Genomic DNA, 22429 nt, shown 5'->3' with positions numbered 1-22429 from the left:
AACACCAGAGGTATTTCCTTGTTCCGTAGAACCTTGATCTTCCGATCCCTGATAGCTACTGGTCTCTCGGCGTAATTCAGACTCGCATCCACCTGAATGTCTTCTAACGGAACCACTGCTGCCTCATCGGCTATACACTTCCTCAACTGTGATACGTGGAAGGTATTGTGAATCTGATTCAGCTCCGCTGGCAACTCCAACCGATAAGCTACCCGACCTACCCTTGCAATTACCCGAAATGGACCTATGAACCGGGGCCCCAATTTGCCCCTCTTCCTGAACCGAATTACCCCCTTCCAAGGAGAAACCTTTAGAAGAACGAAGTCGCCGACCTGGAATTCGAGCTCGGATCGGCGTCTGTCCGCATAACTCTTCTGTCGGCTCTGGGCGGTCAAAAGCCTCTGCCTCACTCGCTGAATCTGCTCGGTCGTCTGAAGTACAATCTCTGTACTGCCCATCACTCTCTGTCCCACTTCTCCCCAGCAAATGGGAGTCCGACACCTCCTACCATACAACAACTCAAAAGGTGGCATACCAATGCTCGAATGATGGCTGTTGTTGTAGGAAAATTCAGCCAGCGGCAGATGCGCATCCCAGCTACCCCCGAAGTCTAACACACACGCTCTAAGCATATCTTCCAATGTCTGGATCGTCCGCTCGCTTTGACCGTCGGTCTGGGGATGGTATGCGGTACTAAAATGCAGTTTAGTACCCAACTCCTCATGGAATTTCTTCCAGAACCTGGAAGTGAAACGCACATCGCGGTCCGAAACAATCGAGGTCGGCACTCCATGCCGAGATACTACCTCTCTCACGTACAACTCCGCCAACTTCTCTGCTGATGAACTTTCACTAATGGCAAGGAAGTGTGCACTCTTTGTTAGCCTATCCACAATCACCCATATCGCATCGACTCCTCTGGCAGTTTTCGGCAATTTGGTGATGAAATCCATCGTGATCTGATCCCACTTCCACTCAGGGATCTCCAAAGGTTGCAACTTACCGTGCGGTCTCTGGTGCTCGGCCTTAACCTTACGGTAGGTCAAACACCTTTCAACGAACCAGGCAACGTCTCTCTTCATGCAAGGCCACCAGTACTCCTTTTTCAAATCCAGATACATTTTCGTGGCACCGGGATGGATCGAGAATTTCGATCTATGTGCCTCCTCCATCAAAGTAACACGCGTACCTCCCTCGAATGGCACCCAGATCCGACCCCGAAATGTCAAAAGTCCCCGCCCATCCGTAACAAACTCTGAAATCAACCCGACGACCCGCTCCTGTTTCTGCATCCCAGACTTCACAACCTCGGCCTGTGCCCCACGAATAGTATCTAACACCGGAGTTACCACCGTCAATCTCAAACATACGCCCCGCAATGGAGTACCCTCCGCCCTACGACTCAATGCATCGGCTACCACATTTGCCTTGCCTGGGTGGTATAGGATCTCACAATCATAATCCTTAACCACGTCTAACCATCTCCTCTGACGCATGTTTAGGTTGGGTTGATCCATCAAATACTTCAAACTCTTATGGTCCGTGTATATGGTACAACGAACCCCGTACAGGTAGTGACGCCAAATTTTGAGGGCGAACACTACTGCCCCCAACTCTAAGTCATGCGTGGGATATCTCGCTTCGTGAGGCTTCAGCTGCCTCGATGCATAGGCTATCACATGGCCCCTCTGCATCAACACTGCACCCAGTCCTGAAATCGATGCGTCGCAATATACGACGAAGTCCTCCATCCCTTCAGGAAGGGCTAATACTGGTGCTTCGCACAGTCTCTGACGAAGTGTCTCGAAGGAAGTCTGCTGCTCGGGTCCCCATGAGAATGTAACACCCTTTCGGGTCAATTTGGTAAGTGGCACCGCGATCTTGGAGAAGTCCCTAATGAACCTTCGATAGTACCCTGCCAACCCAAGGAAACTCCTGATCTCCGAAGGTGACTTTGGTGCCTCCCATCTCATCACCGCCTCCACCTTGGCCGGATCGACCAATATCCCTGCCTGATTTACAACGTGCCCCAGAAATTGAACCTCCCGTAACCAGAAGTCACATTTGGAGAATTTTGCATATAGCTTCTCCGACCTCAGTACCTCAAGGACCTCCCTCAAATGTCCCTCATGCTGCTCCCTAGATCGCGAATACACCAGAATGTCGTCGATGAATACAATCACAGACCGATCCAGCATCGGCCTACATACCCTGTTCATGAGATCCATGAACACCGCTGGGGCATTGGTGAGCCCAAAAGGCATCACCACGAACTCGTAATGCCCATACCGCGTCCTAAAGGCTGTCTTCTGGACGTCCTCATCCCGCACTCTCACCTGATGGTACCCCGATCTCAAATCAATCTTGGAAAACCAAGATGCCCCTTGCAACTGATCAAATAGATCATCGATCCTCGGTAACGGATAGCGATTCTTAACTGTCACCTTGTTCAGCTCCCGGTAATCGATACACATCCGGTGTGAACCATCCTTCTTTTTGACGAACAGAATCGGTGCTCCCCACGGCGAGCTACTCGGCCGAATAAACCCCTTCCCCAACAACTCTTGAAGTTGCGAGGACAATTCTTGCATCTCTGGAGGTGCAAGACGATAAGGCACCTTCGCAATAGGCGCAGCCCCTGGAACTAGGTCGATACCAAACTCCACTTGCCTCGCATGAGGTATTCCCGGCAAATCCTCAGGGAAAACATCTGGAAACTCGCGCACCACTGGAACCTCCTTCAATGTCTTCGGTCTCTCGGAACTTTCCCGCGTATCCATCACATATGCCACAAAGCCGTTACATCCCCGCTGTAGGCATTGCCTCGCCCTAGCGGCCGAACAAAAAGCTGATCTCGAACGGGTACCCTCGCCGTACACCGTAAGAACTCCCCCACTAGGGTCTCGTATAGTCACCAACTGACGCTCGCAGTCGATGACAGCGCTGAATCGGCTCAACCAGTCCATGCCTACGATGACACAGACATCACCCATCGCAATAGGAATTAGGTCAATCGGAAACGCGACCCCGAAGATCTCTATCACACATCCCCGAAGAACCTCCGTAGCACAAATCACCCTCTCAGCCGCAATGGAAACACTCAAAGGCCACCTTAACGGCTCCCGACTAATGCCGATGTGCTGACTAAAAGCTAACGATACAAACGATCTACTCGCACCCGAATCAAATAATACTAGAGCAGGCATAGAGTTCACAAGGAAAGTACCTACACATACATAACATAAGCATAACATTTCGACCTTTAATTAAATACATGAACGATAACATACCTGCCACAACATCGGGCGCAGCGCGGACCTCCTCCGCAGTCAGCTGAAAGGCTCTCCCGCGAGCCCTCGGGGCCTCGACCTTCACCGGTCGGGTCTCAGTAGTCCGGGTAGTAGATGTAGCTCCCTGACGAAGTTGCGGGCACTCGGCCTTCCGATGGCCTGTCTGGTTGCAGTGAAAGCAAACCATAAACCCCTTAGGGCAATCCCTGGCAATATGTCCCTCTTTGCCACACTTGTAGCAACCACCAGCTCGACACGCCCCCTCGTGACTCTTGCCGCACTTCGCGCAAGTGCGACCCTTCGAACCTCCTCTCCTCGAATCAGCGAACTTAGTCCGCTTGGCTGCCGGCTGAGACTGGGCCGGCCGTCGATCCACCTGCCGAGACTCAGCCTCCTCCCTCACTTGAGTCTCTAACTCGATCTCACGCTTCCTGGCGTTCGCCTGAAGCTCAGTGAAAGTACGATAGGTGGAGTTTGACACAAACTCCCGGATCTCCCTCTTCAAAACACCCAAATAGCGGCTCATCCGCGACTGCTCCGTAGATACCAGCTCGGGGCAGAACATTGCTCTCTCATGAAACTTCCGTGTGATCACTGCCACGGAATCAGTACCCTGCTTAAGGGTCAAGAACTCCTGAATCAATCGCTCCCTCTCTACCGGGGGAACGTACTCATCCCTGAACATCTCCGTAAACCTCTCCCAGGTCACCGCCGTAATCTCTGCCTGAGTGAAGTTCGCCGTCACGAACTTCCACCAATCCTTCGCTCCCAGACGGAGCTGGTTCAAGGCGAACCGTACCCTCAGGTGCTCCGGGCATGAGCAAGTATAGAAGCACCCCTCGATGTCGGCGATCCACCTCATAGCTGCAATCGGATCCTGCGTCCCATCAAATTCAGGGGGTTTCGTGTTGCTGAATTCCCTGAATAGTGATGAATCACCCCCTTGCGGCCTGGCAGCAGCCACCGCTGCGGTAGCGGCAGCAACTGCAGCTTCAGAAATTGCGGCGCACCGCTCCTCAAACTCCTCCATCAGCGTGGTCTTAATAGACCCAAACATCTCCGGGATCTCGGCCCGGACCGCCGCAGCTACCTCTTCCTGAATAATCTGACGAATCTCCTCGTCACTCGCACCGCTCGAACTCGCCCCATTGCGTGTGATAACCATGATGTCTCTGAAATACAACATAAAATCATCAGAGACTCCACCAAGTACAATTGTACTCGATACGCGCCCTACCCAGTCTCCGATTTCCAGGGATTCTTATTTGAGTCTTCCACTGATCCGGTGCCTTCGATAGTACGGGCCCAATACTACCGACCACACCGTATCAGTATTCGTCCCAAATCTTCCTCCCCAAATCCCGAATAATGAGTACTCTACCTCTAGTATGCACTATCTACTTGCACGCTACCAAATATCTCATATAAGCAATCTCCCTAGACTAAGGCATCACAAAACAGGCAATTCTAATCCTATCATGAATGCCTAGTCTTCTAGCATGCATAACAATTCATAATTCAGTGCATAACATAACATCGTAAGGTATTCTGGGGATCTTTACCGTTCGGACGCTGGCTGCTCGTACACACTGTTCCACCCTTGTTTTACTGCCTTGCCCTTTATAAATGTTACGTCCTTATCATTTTTAAGAAAAAGTTTTTCCTCAAATCCTCGGTCTGAGTTCAGTTGCACCCAAAAGTACCCCCGAATCCCTCAAACCAAGGCTCTGATACCAATTGTAACATCTCAAATTTTCAAATAAAATTTTCATTTAAAACAAAACATCATTATTCGACAAAAGGGTTTATTCCAAGTTTATTTCAAAAATTATAAATAATAAATCTCCAGGATCTTCAACAGTGGCAGTGTGTACGCGTCACGCCGGCGCCTTCCCACGGTCATCACTAGTACCTGAAAAACATAAACACAACTAGTAAGCATAAATGCTTAGTGAGTCCCCCAGTATACGACTTACCCACATACGCCTTCCGGCCCGGACCTTCCGGTCCACATAACATTGCCTTCCGGCCCGTAATATAATCGCCTTCCGGCCCATAACATATCGCCTTCCGGCCCATAGTATTTTGCCTTCCGGCCCATAATAGTATAAAGCATAACACATATAACATAACACACATAACGCATAAGTCATACATCATACCGTTCTTTCTGTCACGTAAAGTCTCGCCTTCCGGCCCGTATAAGCATACATCACATATAAGCATACATCACATATAAAGCATCTACCTCTCTAGACATAGCATAATATAACACATACGACCTTCCGGTCTCACAGTCAAACCCTTCCGGGTGAAGTATAGTGAGAAGACTCACCTCGCCGTATGCAAGCTATAAACCCTTCGAGCTACTCGCACTCGATCCGCTAATCCGCAGGTTCCCTATAATACCACATACCTTTATTAATGCTCTTATCAAACAAGACAACTGACCCTACTAAGTTACATACAGGTCAATGGTCAATCTTGACCAGACTTGTCGAGTGCAAGGGCAACTCGGCGAGTATAGACACCCTGACTCCACTCGCCGAGTCTGAAGAACGACTCGGCGAGTCCTAGTGAATCTTCAAGCTACTCGCCGAGTCTGAAGAACAACTCGACGAGTTCCAATAGGTCTTCAAGCTACTCGCCGAGTCTGAAGAACAACTCGGCGAGTCATAGTGAATCTTCAAGCTACTCGCCGAGTCTGATCATTGGACTCGGCGAGTCCTCGCCATGCAGTCAATCCGCTGCCTCCTGTATTTCGCATGATTTCGAAATATATAGATATAGGGCTTCCTGGACTTTCACATATACTAACACCGGGGTTTTTAAACATTTATAACATCACTACAATCTAACAATCCCTTAAATGGGTTTCCTAAACCCTAAATTCGCATGCAACATAAAAGCTACAGATTTGATCCGAAGATTACCTGGAAACGTGTTCCCTGTGTCCCCAAACCTCCAGAGCTCAACCCCTTGATCCTCCTTTGATCACCACCTTTCCTCTCCTTGCCTAACAACCACTTTAAGCTTCCACTAGCCTTCACCCTTGCTCCAGATGCCCACAGCCGTTTAGGTTACCTTCAATCAGCCAAAAGACGAGACATGACGGCCCTAAAGACATTATATACGATCCAGAATCAAAACGGCTAGGGTTTCAGCTGGACAGCGTCGACTCGCCGAGTCCCTAATGGACTCGTCGAGTCCAGTCGCGAATCTGTGGCCAAGACCGCGGCCCTACTCGGCGAGTCATGCACCAACTCGCCGAGTCCCCTCCTAAATGTGCCCCAAAAATAATTTAGAGAAATACCTGAAATTCCGGGCTGTTACAACTTGGTTGAGAATGTACCAGGTCATAAGACAGTAGGGTGCAAATGCATCTTCAAGAAGAAGACCGACATGGATGGTAAAGTACACACTTATAAGGAACGACTGGTTGCAAAGGGTTTCTCACAAACTCCAGGAGTTGATTATGATGAGACTTTTTCTCTAGTGGCCAAGATTAAGTCTATTAGGGTTCTGTTAGCCATAGTTTCATTTCATGACTTTGAAATATGGCAAATGGATGTCAAAACCGCTTTCCTTAATGGAAAGTTGGCTGAAGACGTTTACATGAGTCAGCTAGAAGGTTTTGTCAGCAACGAGTACCCTAATAGAGTGTGTAAGCTTGAGAAATCCATTTATCGATTAAAGCAACCACCTCGCAGATGGAATCTTTGCTTTGATGAGAAAGTCAAGGAATTTGGCTTTTCTAGGAGTAAAGATGAATCTTGTGTTAATGCCAAGGGTAGTGGGAGTATAGTTAGATTTTTGGTATTGTATGTGGATGACATACTACTCATAGGAAATGACATCCTAACTTTGCAGGAAGTTAAGTCCTAGCTTGGGAAGTGTTTCTCTATGAAGGACCTAGGAGAAGCTGCCTATATTCTAGGGATAAGGATCTTGAGAGACCGGAGTAAAAGACTAATTGGACTTAGTCAGAGTACCTACTTGGATAAGGTGCTGAATAGATTCAGCATGCAGGACTCCGAGAAAGGAGAGTTACCCATCCAGAGTAATGCCAGATTGAGTAAGATACAAAGCCGTAGCACTGAGGCTGAGATAGCAGAAATGAGCCGAATACCTTATGCTTCGGCTATAGGATCGATTATGTATGCTATGACGTGTACTCGACTGGATGTAGCCTTTGCCTTGAGCATGGTTAGCAGGTATCAGGGGAACCCTGGCAAGGCTCACTGGATTGCAGTAAAGAATATCCTCAAGTACCTACGGAGGACTAAGGACTGGGTCCTTACCCTCGGTGGGAGTGATGACTTGAGAGTTGTAGGGTATAGTAACGCTAGCTTTCAGACTGATAGGGATAATTTCTGCTGTCAGTCAGGCTGGGTTTTTACCCTAAACGGAGGAGCAATTTCTTGGAAGAGTTCCAAGCAAGAAACAGTGGTTGATTCATCTTGTGAATCAGAGTATATTGCAGCTAGCGAGGCAGCAAAGGAGGTGATATGTGTAACGCCCGTAGATCAGGGCTAGTCAATTTAGATACGATAGGCGACAAAAATGAATTTTTGATGAAATATTATTTAGAATGAATAATCTTAACTAAGTTTTAGTATATGTTACAAGGATTCTGTACATATAAAGAACACCGAAATCCGAGTTATAACGAAGAAGTTATGACCTGTCGAAGTTTCGCGACAGAATCGGCACGACACAGCACGACGTAAAAATTGAATTTACGTTAGAGTGATATTTAGCCTTAGCAATCTAAATGAAAGTCGTATAATACGTTAAACCATGAGCATGCATAAAACGAACGCCCAAATTTGACTTCGTATGAGGAAGTTATGATTTTTCTAAGTTTCGACTTAGCGGTATGCAGCCCGAAATACTCGATTTGAGATCGAGCGGTTTTTAGCCGAAACAATCTAAATGAGAATCGAAGATCTCGTTGTTGGTATCGAAGCGATGAAAAGTTAGGCGAGAACGGACGTCAAACGAAGAAGTTATGAATTTATAACGAAATTTTCCTGTCCGGGCCTACTAAAAATAAATAATAAAAATAAATTCAAAATTAGCCGACGAAGTCTAAGCGAAAGTTGTAGAGTGTAGTCTCACCTACGCGTGGATATAAAGAACGTCGAAAACGGAGTTCGTATGAAGAAGAGATGAATTTCCGAAGTTTATTAAATAATTAATATTTAAATTTATTTATAAAACCCGGTATTATCCGAAGGGGGAGTCACCGGGCATATCCGAAGTACGCCCAGCGTACTGCTGTACGCCCCGCGTACAGCGAAGCATGACGACCTTCGCACTCGAGTTCTTCGAATGACGAACGCAATGACGATTTCGGACCAGTACGCCCCGCGTACTCCGAGGTTCCAGCCTCCTATAAATAGGATGCGAGGGTTCCGAGCTTATTTGCTCATTTATCCTCGTTTTTGTGCCGAAGCTCTGCGTGTAAACCCCCGAAGCCATCCCGACACCCCGGATCTCATATCCAAGTTAAGAAGGAAGTTTTACGCTCCCAAGATCCCGTGAAGTGCGATTCCCGAGCCGAAGCTCTGCCCGCGAGGAGTCCGGTTTTTGTGAAGATCTTCCAGATCTACCGAAGAATACTACTTCTACAAGCTGTAGTGCTGTCCGATCATCTTCTGATCAAGTGAGTGTGTAGTTACTTTCTTCTAACACATAAATATTAAGTATTTTCTATAAAATACGTGCTACGTGTATAATATATAGTTGTTTATATGTGTGGGTGTATAGTCCCTTTCATAAACACGGGTATAATACAAGTATTGTTTGAATGTATTAAGTATATGTTTGGGATAGTGTGTGGTTACTTTCTTCTAACACATAAATATGAAGTATTTGTTATAAAATACGTGTTATGTGTTTATATATTGTTGTTTATTTGAGATGAGTATGGAATGAATGTTTTATATACTTTTTAAATGAGTTAAATTGTATATGTATTTTATATCTACAAATATGTTGGGTAGAACATGGGTAGATGAGATAGTTGGTATGTGATAAAATGATGAGGTATGAAAGATGATTAAGAATGATATTGGTAGATGCACCAATTAAAGAATGTCATAAAACTAGCAGATGCGCTTGAGAATAATATCGGTAGATGCAGCAAGTAGTGAATGTCGTGATCTTGGCAGATGCACCAAATAGAGATTGTCATAACAATAGCAGATGCGCTTATAGGATAATCTTGGCAGATGCGCTTATAAGATAATGTCAGCAGATGCGCCTAAAAGAGAATGTCATAAACCTGGAAGTCGTGCCTCATAGTGTATGACGTAATCCTGGCAGAGGCGCTTAAAGGATGATGTTGGTAGATGCGCCTTATGTAGCAATAGATTTTGTGCTAATTCCTTAGGTTAATCCTAGGAATGGATGAATGGCAGCTAGTTGAATTCTTAGGGTAAAATCCTAAGAAATAAAGAAGATAATGGGGATGGGTAATTGGGTTGATTGTTTGATGGTTGAATATAATAATTATATTATTGTGGGTTGAAAACCCTATATGCTCACCAGGCTCCCAAGCCTGAACCACTCAGTTTTCTTTGCATTACAGGTAATGGCATAACAGTATAAGTTGGTGGACTTGACGAGAGATTTTGGATTATAGGCCAGTAGTTATGAATAACTGTTGTAAGGTCTATTTTATATTGTTTATGCTTTTGGTCTGTATCGGAACATGACATCCCGAGGTTTTATTATTTAATGAAAATACATTCTCTTTGAGAAACGTTTTGATAAATGGTTATCATATTTTATTTTGGGAACAAATTCCGCAACCGTTTTCTTTAAACGATCACTCTGATTTATAAAACAAAGCATAAACAAATCGGTCTTTTCTGGCAGTGAAAATGGGGATGTCATAGTTGGTATCAGAGCATTAGTTTAAGCGAACTAGGAATTTGTAGGATTTCTGGACTTAAACTTAGAATGCTAAATGGAATTTTCAGATGTGTGTCTGTTATGTTTTAGACACGAGCACTACTTTATTTTTAGGAAAGTTGCCTAAAATGCTTTATGTGCTAAATGTTATATGTTGCCATATATGATATTATTTGTTCGGATCTATGGTCTGTTGCCGACCGGATCGAGAAACCTTATGTGTGTAGGATTCTAAGTGTACATCTACGATATTAGAACTAGCATGTAAACGTTTCGGAGTTATAAGGATGATTTGAATATCTATCATGAATGAGGATCTAATTTCACCTTATTCGGTGTGTAGATCAAAAATGATGAGAACAAGAAGTGGAGTTGGAAATGCTGATGAAAACAGGAATCAAACACAAGTGATTGAGCAAATACCTGTCGTAGCAGCAACACCTGAGCCGATAACAATGGCTGGTGTACAAATGATGATTCAAACAATGTTGGATCATCAAATGGAGGAGACTAGGCGGTTGCTTCATCAGAATCGTGAAGAACTGTCATTTCATGTGGAAGAGCCCGAATTAAATGAAGGGCAATCGGAAGGTGGAAACTTCAGTGGGTCTATTGGTCAAGCCAACCCACCGATAGTTAGGCAAAACAACCATGATTGAAGGAATGATGGAATGGGATGCAAGTACAAGGACTTTCTAACTTGCAAACCATCGACCTTCAATGGAAAGGAGGATCCGATTGGAGTTATGGATTGGATCTCCGAAATGGAGTTAGCCTTCATGACTTGTGGCTGTAGAGGCAAGTTGCAAACTATCTATGCAGTGAGTCAATTCCGAGGTGGAGCCGTTCGTTGGTGGAGCACTCTAGGGAAGACTTTAAGCCCTAATGGGCCAGTGCAATTGACCTGGGAAGAGTTCTTGGTGCAATTCAAGCGTAAGTTCTGCTCGGCCTAAAACCTGCTAGAGTTGGAGAACAAATTTCTGATATTGAAGAAAGGCAGCATGTCAGTGGATGAATACACTAATGCCTTCACATAGAAGATGGAGTTTGCTTTGCGAATCGTCCTAGACGAACTGCCAAAAGTCGAACGGTAAGCAAAGGGACTCCCATGGGAGTATGCGGTGCCAGTGCGTCAGGCACCTACTTTAGAGGCAGCTATTTGGGCTGCCAAGTCGGTTGAGAATATGATCAAGGGGAGGTATGACATGTAAGGTTGAAGTTGGCGAGAAGAGAAAGTTAGAAGGAACTTCAGGTTCTAATGAGAAAAGAAAATTCTCGAAGTCTGGAGGAGGAGCAAAGGATGAGGCAAGGTGGTGCGATAAGTGCAAGAAGAAGCACTCAGGAAAATGTGGCTTGGAGGTGACATGTTTCAAGTGTGGAAAGCATGGGCACTACACCGATGAATGTATTTTCTGTTGGGTTTTGAGCATTCTAACACTCCTAAGTGTACATGCAACCCTAAATACCTTGGATCTATGTTTTCTCTATTATACATGCAAATAAGAACTTCCAAGGTATTATCCTAATCTAGCATACAAGACAATGAGTGTAACAAGATAGAATACATACCTCTTTGATGTAGAAAGTCTTCATGAAGCTTGAGTGCCTAGCCCCAATAGTGTGGAAGCATCAAATGGAATCACACAACATCAAATACAAATGGAATGACTTGAGAGAATTCTACACTTCATGGAAATCGGCTAGCCCTTTCTTACTTCACACTAGTGGCCGATTTTGGTCAAGAATAATATGCTTATATACTTAGGGTTACACCATGTAAACCCTAATTGACATGGCCTTTCATTTCCATGATCCATGGGTACAAATACACCATGGAGCATCCATGGACCATCCTATGGGTTTTAGCCCAACTTGATTATCCATGGAGCATTAGCCCACTATACAAGTATGGATGATTTACACTATCAACCCATATATTTAATTAGTCTTCTTTTGATCACTTAATTAATCCTAGATTAATTCTTGATCAATACTAATTAAATAATCTTATTATTCTTATTATTAATATACTAGAACTTATAATATATTAATAACCATAAGTGTCTTATTTCTCTCATTATAGTCTATCCAAGTGCATGATGGTATGCAACCCAAATGGACCATACCGGGTCGGGTCAAGTCTTACCAAATATAGTTATGGACTTAGACATTAATCCAATAGTCTCCCACTTGGATAAGTCTAAAACTATTATTGCGTATGACTTCAGGAACCAACTGGCAATCGCAGCTCTCAAAAGCTTCTGTCGAACTCTGACCTTGTAGATGAACTCTGACCTTTGTCACTGACTTGTCCATTAGATAAGGGATCATATATTCCTCCATTCTAGATATCATATGGACTGAGACATGGATTATAATCATTCTCTCTGTCCATTTGTTGTTTCCCGATTTTCGATTTATGACGACTGACTAATTGAACAAATCAAATCAGTCCTGGCCCGGCCGAGCACTTCCATTTGTCATCATCAAATCATCGAGGGGCCCACAGATATCACTTTTATCCCGAAGGTAAAAGGAACGGATAAACTTCGACTCATATGGCTTGTTCTACTACTTGTTGAATCATACACAAAGGCACGTTTTATAGCACCGAGTTACCAAATGCGTTTTCGTGCTATCAATGTACTATCAACTCATAGTAACAACTCATATCTCTAGGTTTGAAGAATATAAGATATTATCGTCTCATGATCACTCGTGATAAAATCCATGAAGTGATTCCAATGAGCGCGGGTTGAATCCAATACTCAGAACTTATGAGCACTCATGAGTGTTGTAGCCCTTTGTCTAACACCTTAGACCTCTACAAACCAACCCATGACAGTCTTAATTCATATCTACTTCCAACATATGACCGACTGTGGATGGTTCGAATAACTTAGTCATTCCGGAAGAATAACCTAGTTTATTCGGGAAGTCAAAACATGCAAAGCGAAACACAATAATAATTGAATCCAATATGGTATCAACCCTTTGAACATAAATAAAACACCTTTTATTTATCACCATATGATTACACATTATTCATTGTATACTATTTCATCTATCAACTTTATTCTTGAATTTAAAACAATAGTTGTCCCATGCTCCAAGCATGTACACTATGTTTTCTTAAACACTAGTCATGCCATACACCAAGTATGCATACTATGTTTGTCTATGATCTTTACATTGTGAACTAGATCAATTGAACATAACTTCAATGATTCTCTTTTCACACTCCCAAATCCTTACTACAAATGCAAGAATTCCAAATTCATGCCATTTACTGAAATCTATTAGATTCTAAACTTAAATGCATTGATCCTCTTGTAATGATTATGCACAAAGTCATAAAGACTTGACAACAAACATTACAGAGCATTCCAAAGGAGATCAGTTCCTTGGAAACATCCTTCTTGCATTAAGTTTCCTTAATCTTACACAGATTGAAAATTCTAACTTTGAAACATTTCCAGATTCCATTTTGACTATTACTTCTGATCAAGAGTTGCCTCCTTACAGATTATGTCAATATGGTCCTTCCAGAATTATCACTATACTTCCAACTGTCCTTGAGCAACCAATCTTTGGTAAACCTTAGATTGTTCTCGACAATTGTGACAACCCGATATTTCAACTCTTTGTAACGACCAAAATGGGTCAAGTATCGTAACCACTTCTGAGTAATAAAATTTACTTTCATAATAAAATGTACAAATAAGTTTTATTTAATTTCCTTCTATGATTAAATGTCTTCGAACCATGATCGTACGTGAAAAGAACGCCCAAATCCGACTTCATATAGCGAAATTATGATTTTTCCAAGTTCGGCTTAGCAACAGACAGCTAAAAACCCGAATCGGAAATCGAGCGACTTTTGGCGGAATGACCTAAACGAGAATCGAAGGTCTCGACATTAGTATTCCAGCGGTAAAAAGTCTGGCAAAAACGACATCAGATAAAGAAGTTATGAATTTTCAAAGAGATTCCTTAAACACGTTGGGTTTTTAATAAATAATAAAAAAAAATAATTTCGGAATTTGCCGACGGAGTCTAAACGAAAGTTGTAGAGCGTAGTCTCACCTACGCGAGGTTATAAAGACCATCGAAAACGGAGTTCGTATGAAGAAGATATGAATTTTTGAAGTTTATTAAATAAATTAATTATTTATTTTAATCAAAATTCGGATATTATCCGAAGGGGAGTCAGCGTCCTCATCCGAGGTACGCGTTGCGTACTCCTGTACGCCCTGCGCAACCGAGAGGATTGGCCTCTGATCGTCCACGTCGCGCTATCCGAAGAAACCAACCCGTCCGACTCGTCCGAAGCCTCGACCCGTCCGACCCGCCATCCCATCCGACCCGCCGTCCCATCCGACCCGCGTACCCAGCAAACCGTCCCATCCGAAGCCGAGGCAATCGAGGCTTCGGTCATGCATAACGTACGCGTACGCGCTGCGTACGAGCGTACGCCCCGTGTACCGAGGCAGACCAGCCTTACTATAAATAGGATGCGAGGGTTTCCAAAGAAAGGGCTCATTTCTCTCCTCTCTCTCTCTACTTTGCCTCGTTTTCCGTGTCCGTTCAAACCCGAAGCTCTGGTCTTTTTGGCTCAAGTCCCGAAGGTCGATTTTACTCCCGAGATTCCCGAGAATCCCAAGAAAAATCCGTTTCCCGAGACGAAACTCTGCCCGGTTTTCCATCTCGCTATCTCCAAAACTTTCAAGTGAGTTTCATACCCGTTAATCAACCGTTTTAATTACTCTAAATACTTTTATATGCTTTCAAGGGGGGATTACAAGTAAAACACCCGAGTATTATCGTGTGTTACATAATGAAACTCTTTTATTTGCTGTTATAATTTCAAATCACATGCGATTTATAAACCTTTAAGGAACTTTATATATATATATATATATATATATATATATATATATATATATATATATATATATATATATATATATATATATATATATATATAACATATGTTACAATAGCATTCTATCTTTTAAAATATAAAGTTGTTGTAATGCATGTATAAACTAAACTGTTCTTAGATTATTCTTGTCTATCTTAGACTCTACACCAAAAATCTATGCTTTCATAAACAAGTGATTCTTTTTCTAAGTATTTCTAAACAAACAAGACACCCTTTTTGAAAACTATAATAGGTATAGTTTTACGAACAGATTTCTAACTTTTATATACTAGAAACATACATTCCAAGAAGTTTACTTTCGTATACAAGAACAAACGTAACATTTTAACAAGTAGATCTGTTTTTATACCACGGATTTGTGAGACACTAACTTCATGTACGTTCGAGTACACATTTCAAGTCCTGTATTATATACCAGAATCCCTTGGAGGGGGAGCATAGTGTTTGTGTATAGATCTATACGGGCTTGACAACCCGCGCCCTGACTGTTAGCTGCAGTCCACCGTTTGGGGTGACAAACGTCATAACATTCCAACGCCTGAAGAACGTTGTGTATAGGCATTCCGAGTCAATAGTATGGTTATAAAACTCACAAGGGGTATTAAAAACACATTGATTTACGAGGTTTTCAAACATATTGGTTATTTTACACTTACATACATTTTGGAAACAAACATTGGTCTTGAGTGAAGGCTACTTTTATACTAGTAGAAAATATAGGATTTTCTAAACACAAACAAACAAGGATAAAACATTTCATTTCATTCAAACATTGTCACTTAAATACTTATGAAATTCACCAGCTTAAATGCTGATCTACTCTTTCAAAATTACTTGTATGTCCCAGGAAATCAGTAATTTCAGGTATTCATTTCGCTTTTGATGAAGGGATGCTGTGGCGCCAGTTTAATCTCGTATTTTGACATCATATTGTAATTGAGTTTTGAACATGTAACTTTTGACAAATGTAAACTTTCAATTATATATATGATGGTTGTATTGCTTTCTTTACTATGTATTCATTTGTTAAGTTACCACATGAAGTCATCCGCCCCCGAACGTTTCCGCCGTTCAGGTTCGGGGGTGTGACAACAATTGTTTAATCCTTTTAGTCATATCCAGTTCTAAACCTTTTCCCTTCTTAATGCCCCAGGCATTTGGAAAATTTTAGAATGGATGATTATAGCACATGTAATCGATCCTATATCCGAAGCATATGGGACACGATTCATGATGTCTCACATAAAGACTAAACCAGTCTTTTGCTATAATATGTCCATTTCAATTTGCCAAGTTCTCATAATTCAGATTATGAAAAGGGATGCCGTAATCATAATCGAATTTTAGAACGCAAATAATGGACTCATATACAGAATTTAATTATGTTGAGCCATTCCAACATGAAATTCATATATATCCTTGACTAAATGATTAAAACCTCACGATCTAAGCTTATAGATTTGAGATGAAGTATAATTTCCTCTCCCTTAATTATAGCAAAACAACTTTTCCCAATTGAAACTTTTGTTTTCTATAATTAACATTGCTAACTTGCAATACTTATCATAATTATCATGCTCCCACTAACATGATGATTATTAGCATAACACTTATGCTCCCACTAGCTTTGACATGTACTCAGAAATCAGCTGACTTTCTTACCAAAGTTCAAATTTCTGATACTAGATTGTTTTGATACGACTTTATCAAAATCATACACCTTCCCTTAGATAGCACAATTGTGTGTCTAAACAATTATGAAGAGGGATGCCGTAATCATAATGGTTAGACCTTTTTGCTAATTCTCAGAAGTCCAGGTTAGTGTGCCGGTTAACCACACACGCTCCACTAACGACTTTGAGAATGCAAATATCACAATTGCTATCTAGCTAAAATCTACTTAGTGAAAGTGTTTCCTCACCATCATTTTCATGAATCGGAGAGAAACCTTATGACACTTAGATTTATATGGTGTATGAGTTCCTACCCATATAAATTTGTCAAAACCATAATCACAAGAAAAAGATAATGACAAATCCAAAACCATATGGATTGAACCCAATCTTAATTTCTTGCCACCTGGCATTTCAAGGGCCTGCCATTGCTTCCAAGTTGTTGTGCAACAAATTGAGAACTCTAAGAACTCATATGCAAAGCCAACTTTAACTGGAATGGGCACAGAATATGTCAACACGATAGGTTATAAACCTCAAGTAGTGTGCTAGTGAAGAACTTCAGGTTCTATTCTTGATTAGTTCTTGAGACTTTCAAGACCTTAAAGACTCCCACTGTCCTCTTGACCTATAAGACTCCCTTGTCAAATATCCAAGAGATAGTGTGGATTCTTATCAAGAAAAAACACTTTACCCAATTGGCCTAAGTTGGTCTTTGTTTTATCCAAAACATCACAACTTACCAATTTCAAATGTACAAGAGTAGAAAACTTTTACCCTTACATTTGACAAGTGTTTTAAACCTTCTTTAAGACATGTCACTCAAATGACAATCTTGGAGTATGACTCTAAGACTTGTATTGGAACGAAGTATGACTCATCTTCTTGATTTAACCATTTCAACAATTCAAGATCCCTCTTCTTAGTCATAAGAATGCACTAAGACTTCCTTAGAGAACTAATTGTGCTATGGTTTCTTAATCATTAAGATGATCACAAAACTGATACTAAAGTACTCTCCCATCTTTTCAGATTTGAGAAACTTTTATCCTTCTGCCATTTTGATTCTTCTTATTCGCTCTGCCATACATTGGAACCTTTTCCAATGTCTTAGAGTTACACTTAAGCTTGTAAGTATAATCATATTTACTGAGCTTTAGTAAACTATGATGAATAGTTTTATCAATCTTTTGTGGTGGACTTAATCAGTGCACAAGAATGTGTACTCGATCCCTTAGTCCTTTACTTGACTCACACATCCATGTGAACAAGTAATTAGTCTTAATTTTCCAATACTTGAAAGTTCTCATTCATCATGCTATACAACTTGCATGATTCCAAGTTCCGGTCCAATTGAAACTTGGGTGAGGAGAATCTTTCCTTATTTGGTAAATCTAGACATTACCACAAATGAAAGAATCAATTTCATATTTCCACTCTTGCTCTTAATGGAATCATATAAGCAACAATTTTTCCTTAAATGCCATTGTAAGGATATTTTAAAATAAATAAAATCAAAAATTTTTCTTTTATTTTAAAACTTTGCGGGAAAAACTTGTCCTTACAATTCATATGAAAACTTGTTGTTATCTATTCCTAAGCAATATCTCATAACTCCTGAGAAGTAGCTCAAGAATCCGATCTTCAAACTATGCGATAGAAATCCATCTATGCGATCAGATTCAGCATATTCTTTCTTTAAGTTTCTTCACTTTTTCTTTGGTTCTTAAACATCACCATGTGACCCAGTCACATCATGTATCAAGAATCTCAGAATAGAAACTTAACAGAGTTAGATAGTGGACTTTACCTGAAGTAGAGTCAAACTTATTGACTTTAACATCCTTAGGTAAATTTGGCAGCTTCACAATCAATGCCCCTTCCTTTGGCAATATAAACATATGAACCCTTTGATAATGGTACACGAGACTATCACAGACTTAGCTTTTCTCTTTACCATTTGGTCAACCGAGTTGACTATGGCTGATCCCTTTCCACCGGGATGAGAGAGCTTTACTAGATATCCAATGTCATCATTGTCAATGTCCATAAAGTTTTAGGAAGTTGATCTTAACAAATAGATAAGATCATTAAGGGTCTTGTCATAGTCTGTTTCATAGGTGTTCTAAAAGAACTCACTATGTGACTTAGAAAGTGATTGAACCACCAACTTTCTCAAGACTTTGACACCCAACTCTCCCGGCTTGTCAATATGTGACTACATCTCCAAGATGTGACCACACCTTGACCTTGCCTTGCCAATAGGGCTTGAGTGACCTTAAACTTTTTCAAGAACTTGTGGGTTAGGGAGAATAATTGGAGGAGGTGAATGAAGTATGATTTCCATGGGATATCATCTTCATTTAGGAAAGCTTGTTTCAAGAGATTTGGGAAGATCATAGGTGTCTAAACCAGACATCTTTTGGGAGATATTCAAGATAGTTGATTTAAAGTCCTTAATATGACACCCACTATGAAATATTAAGGCTAGGACCCAACAAACTATTTTATAACTTAGAAGAGGTATGTCGTAATCCAAGCTATAAAATATTTGAAGGTAGGTGAATGACGATTCACCAATTTCCACCAAGATAAACGAAATGTATTATTAGGTTTTAATTGGTTTTGAAACTCCTAGATCTTTGAGATTCATTGAACTGTTCAATGGCATGTTTCAATCTCGAGTGTGCCCTTCAGGTTTTGTGACTGGGATGCCGAGGATCACAAAACAAGGTGTGAAGTAACCATGCAAATCACTTGGTACCCTTAATAAATTACCCCTCAATCGATGTGCCGGTTAACCACACACGCTCCATCGATACTATGATAAATATTAAGTCACCCTTTACCTACCTTGTTAAGTCCAAGTTAGTGTGCCGGTTAACCACACACGCTCCACTAACGACTGAGACAAAGTGTAAAGTGTAATTTCATGGGTTAGCACCTTATTCACATTTTTCCTAAGTAACTAAGATTGGGTATTATTAAGAGTTTAGTTACTTAGTATTTATCATTAATACTTTTAATGAAGGGAGAATTATAGTCCTTTCAAACCCGTTCGGCTAACGACCCTCCACCAGTCAAGCAAGCGGTGGGTGAGAGTCGACACCCATTAAGTTGCCATTTTATAGGCAACAACCTTATAGCCACCTTATAGACCGGCTTCGTGAATGAGGCGTACTAGCGGTAAGACTGACTTTACTCTTATACATATATATATATATATATATATATATATATATATATATATATATATATATATTATTAACTTATAATATTATAAAGTATAAGGGTTGAATTTTAACTTTTAAAATTCTAAGGGCTAACTTGGAATTAAAGTATTCATAAGTGAAAACTTTTCAAATTCCAAAACTTGAGGGCAAGTTTTGAAACTATTCAAAACTAATTAATTCCATAACTTATGTGTTTAAAGTAGTTTTAATCCAAAAACTCTTCAAGTTCCATAACTTGAGGACAAGTTATGGAAGACTTTAAACTAATAAAAGAACTAACTTTTTCTTTATTTTATAACTTATGGATTTAATTATGGTTACATGTTTTTCTTTTAATGAAGTGACTCTTGAACTTCCATAACTTGAGGACAAGTTATGGAGTCATAAAAAAAAATTATTCAATGACACAAGACTCTTCATTTTGTAACCATTGCCAACTTTTATGAGTTTTATGAGTCTTTAATGTGACTTTTCATGTATCTTGAGGACAAGTTACACAAACACATTTTATACTCAACTTTTAGATTAAAATGGATTGAAAACAACTATTTCAATTAACTTTTCTATTAATCTAAGCAACTCAAAAGAACAAGATACTTCAAATCAAACTTTTTCATGTAATTAGTCTAAACCTTAAACTAATACAAAACATGAATCTATTAACAATTATCTATGAAAATGGATTAGCATGAACATTAACACATCAAAAACAAGTTTATAAGTTCAAAAACAACTTAGGTAATGTTCCTAGTCCATTTCTAGCCAAAAAACTCGAAAATATGCTGTCTGGGGGTCCAACTCGTCGAGTGCATGAACAAACTTGGCGAGTTGGATCGAATTGATCACATTTTAGGCATGGACTCGCCGAGTCCTCTGATGGACTCTCCGAGTCAGATGATCAGACAGCACCAAATTCATTTTTTTCAGCTTCTATTGCAGGTATAACAAGAAAACAAGCCTAGGCTCTGATACCACTGTTGGGTTTTGAGCATTCTAACACTCCTAAGTGTACATGCAACCCTAAATACCTTGGATCTATGTTTTCTCTATTATACATGCAAATAAGAACTTCCAAGGTATTATCCTAATCTAGCATACAAGACAATGAGTGTAACAAGATAGAATACATACCTCTTTGATGTAGAAAGTCTTCATGAAGCTTGAGTGCCTAGCCCCAATAGTGTGGAAGCATCAAATGGAATCACACAACATCAAATACAAATGGAATGACTTGAGAGAATTCTACACTTCATGGAAATCGGCTAGCCCTTTCTTACTTCACACTAGTGGCCGATTTTGGTCAAGAATAATATGCTTATATACTTAGGGTTACACCATGTAAACCCTAATTGACATGGCCTTTCATTTCCATGATCCATGGGTACAAATACACCATGGAGCATCCATGGACCATCCTATGGGTTTTAGCCCAACTTGATTATCCATGGAGCATTAGCCCACTATACAAGTATGGATGATTTACACAATCAACCCATATATTTAATTAGTCTTCTTTTGATCACTTAATTAATCCTAGATTAATTCTTGATCAATACTAATTAAATAATCTTATTATTCTTATTATTAATATACTAGAACTTATAATATATTAATAACCATAAGTGTCTTAATTCTCTCATTATAGTCTATCCAAGTGCATGATGGTATGCAACCCAAATGGACCATGCCGGGTCGGGTCAAGTCTTACCAAATATAGTTATGGACTTAGACATTAATCCAACATTTTCAACAAAAAGGTGTGTTACGAATGTAAAGAAGAGGGGCACTTCAAGCAAGACTGCCCAAGGAAAAATCAAGCAGCAAGGGTAGAGGCGCCGCCAAAGCTAAAGGCAAGAGCATTTCAAATGATCCTTGATGAAGCAGATGGCAATGCAAGGAATCAGGAATGAGGAGTTTATATCCAAAGATCAAGTTATAAAGTAGCGATATGAAAAGTAACATGGGGTGTAGCCTATTAGAGGCATAGTATAGGGTGAACTTGAACTTTGTGTAATCGTTTCAAGGAATTATTATAAACCCTAGTTTTGCTAACTGATGTGTTGAATGATTGTCTGATTTTCTTGTATGGTGACTTGGTCGACTATGGGACAATACTTGGGACGAGTATGAGTAAGTGTGAAAGGTAGTAGATGAATATACTACCGGAAGCACAAGACTCACACTTGGCTCAGGGAAAGTCACAAGATTACCAAGAAGCTAGTGATTGATTCCGTTTTGTTTAAGTGTGTCATTACGTTTGTTTCGGTAGTGACTAGTAAGATGTTTCTTGTTCCGACCCTAGTGGTCATATTTAAATTTGAGTTCGACTACGAGGGGTATGTTACGTGGTCTAGAGGACCAAGTTAG

The sequence above is a fragment of the Lactuca sativa genome, chromosome 4 (genome assembly GCF_002870075.4).
Source record: "Lactuca sativa cultivar Salinas chromosome 4, Lsat_Salinas_v11, whole genome shotgun sequence".
Lineage (NCBI taxonomy): Eukaryota > Viridiplantae > Streptophyta > Magnoliopsida > Asterales > Asteraceae > Lactuca > Lactuca sativa.
This window is presented reverse-complemented; position numbering follows the sequence as displayed.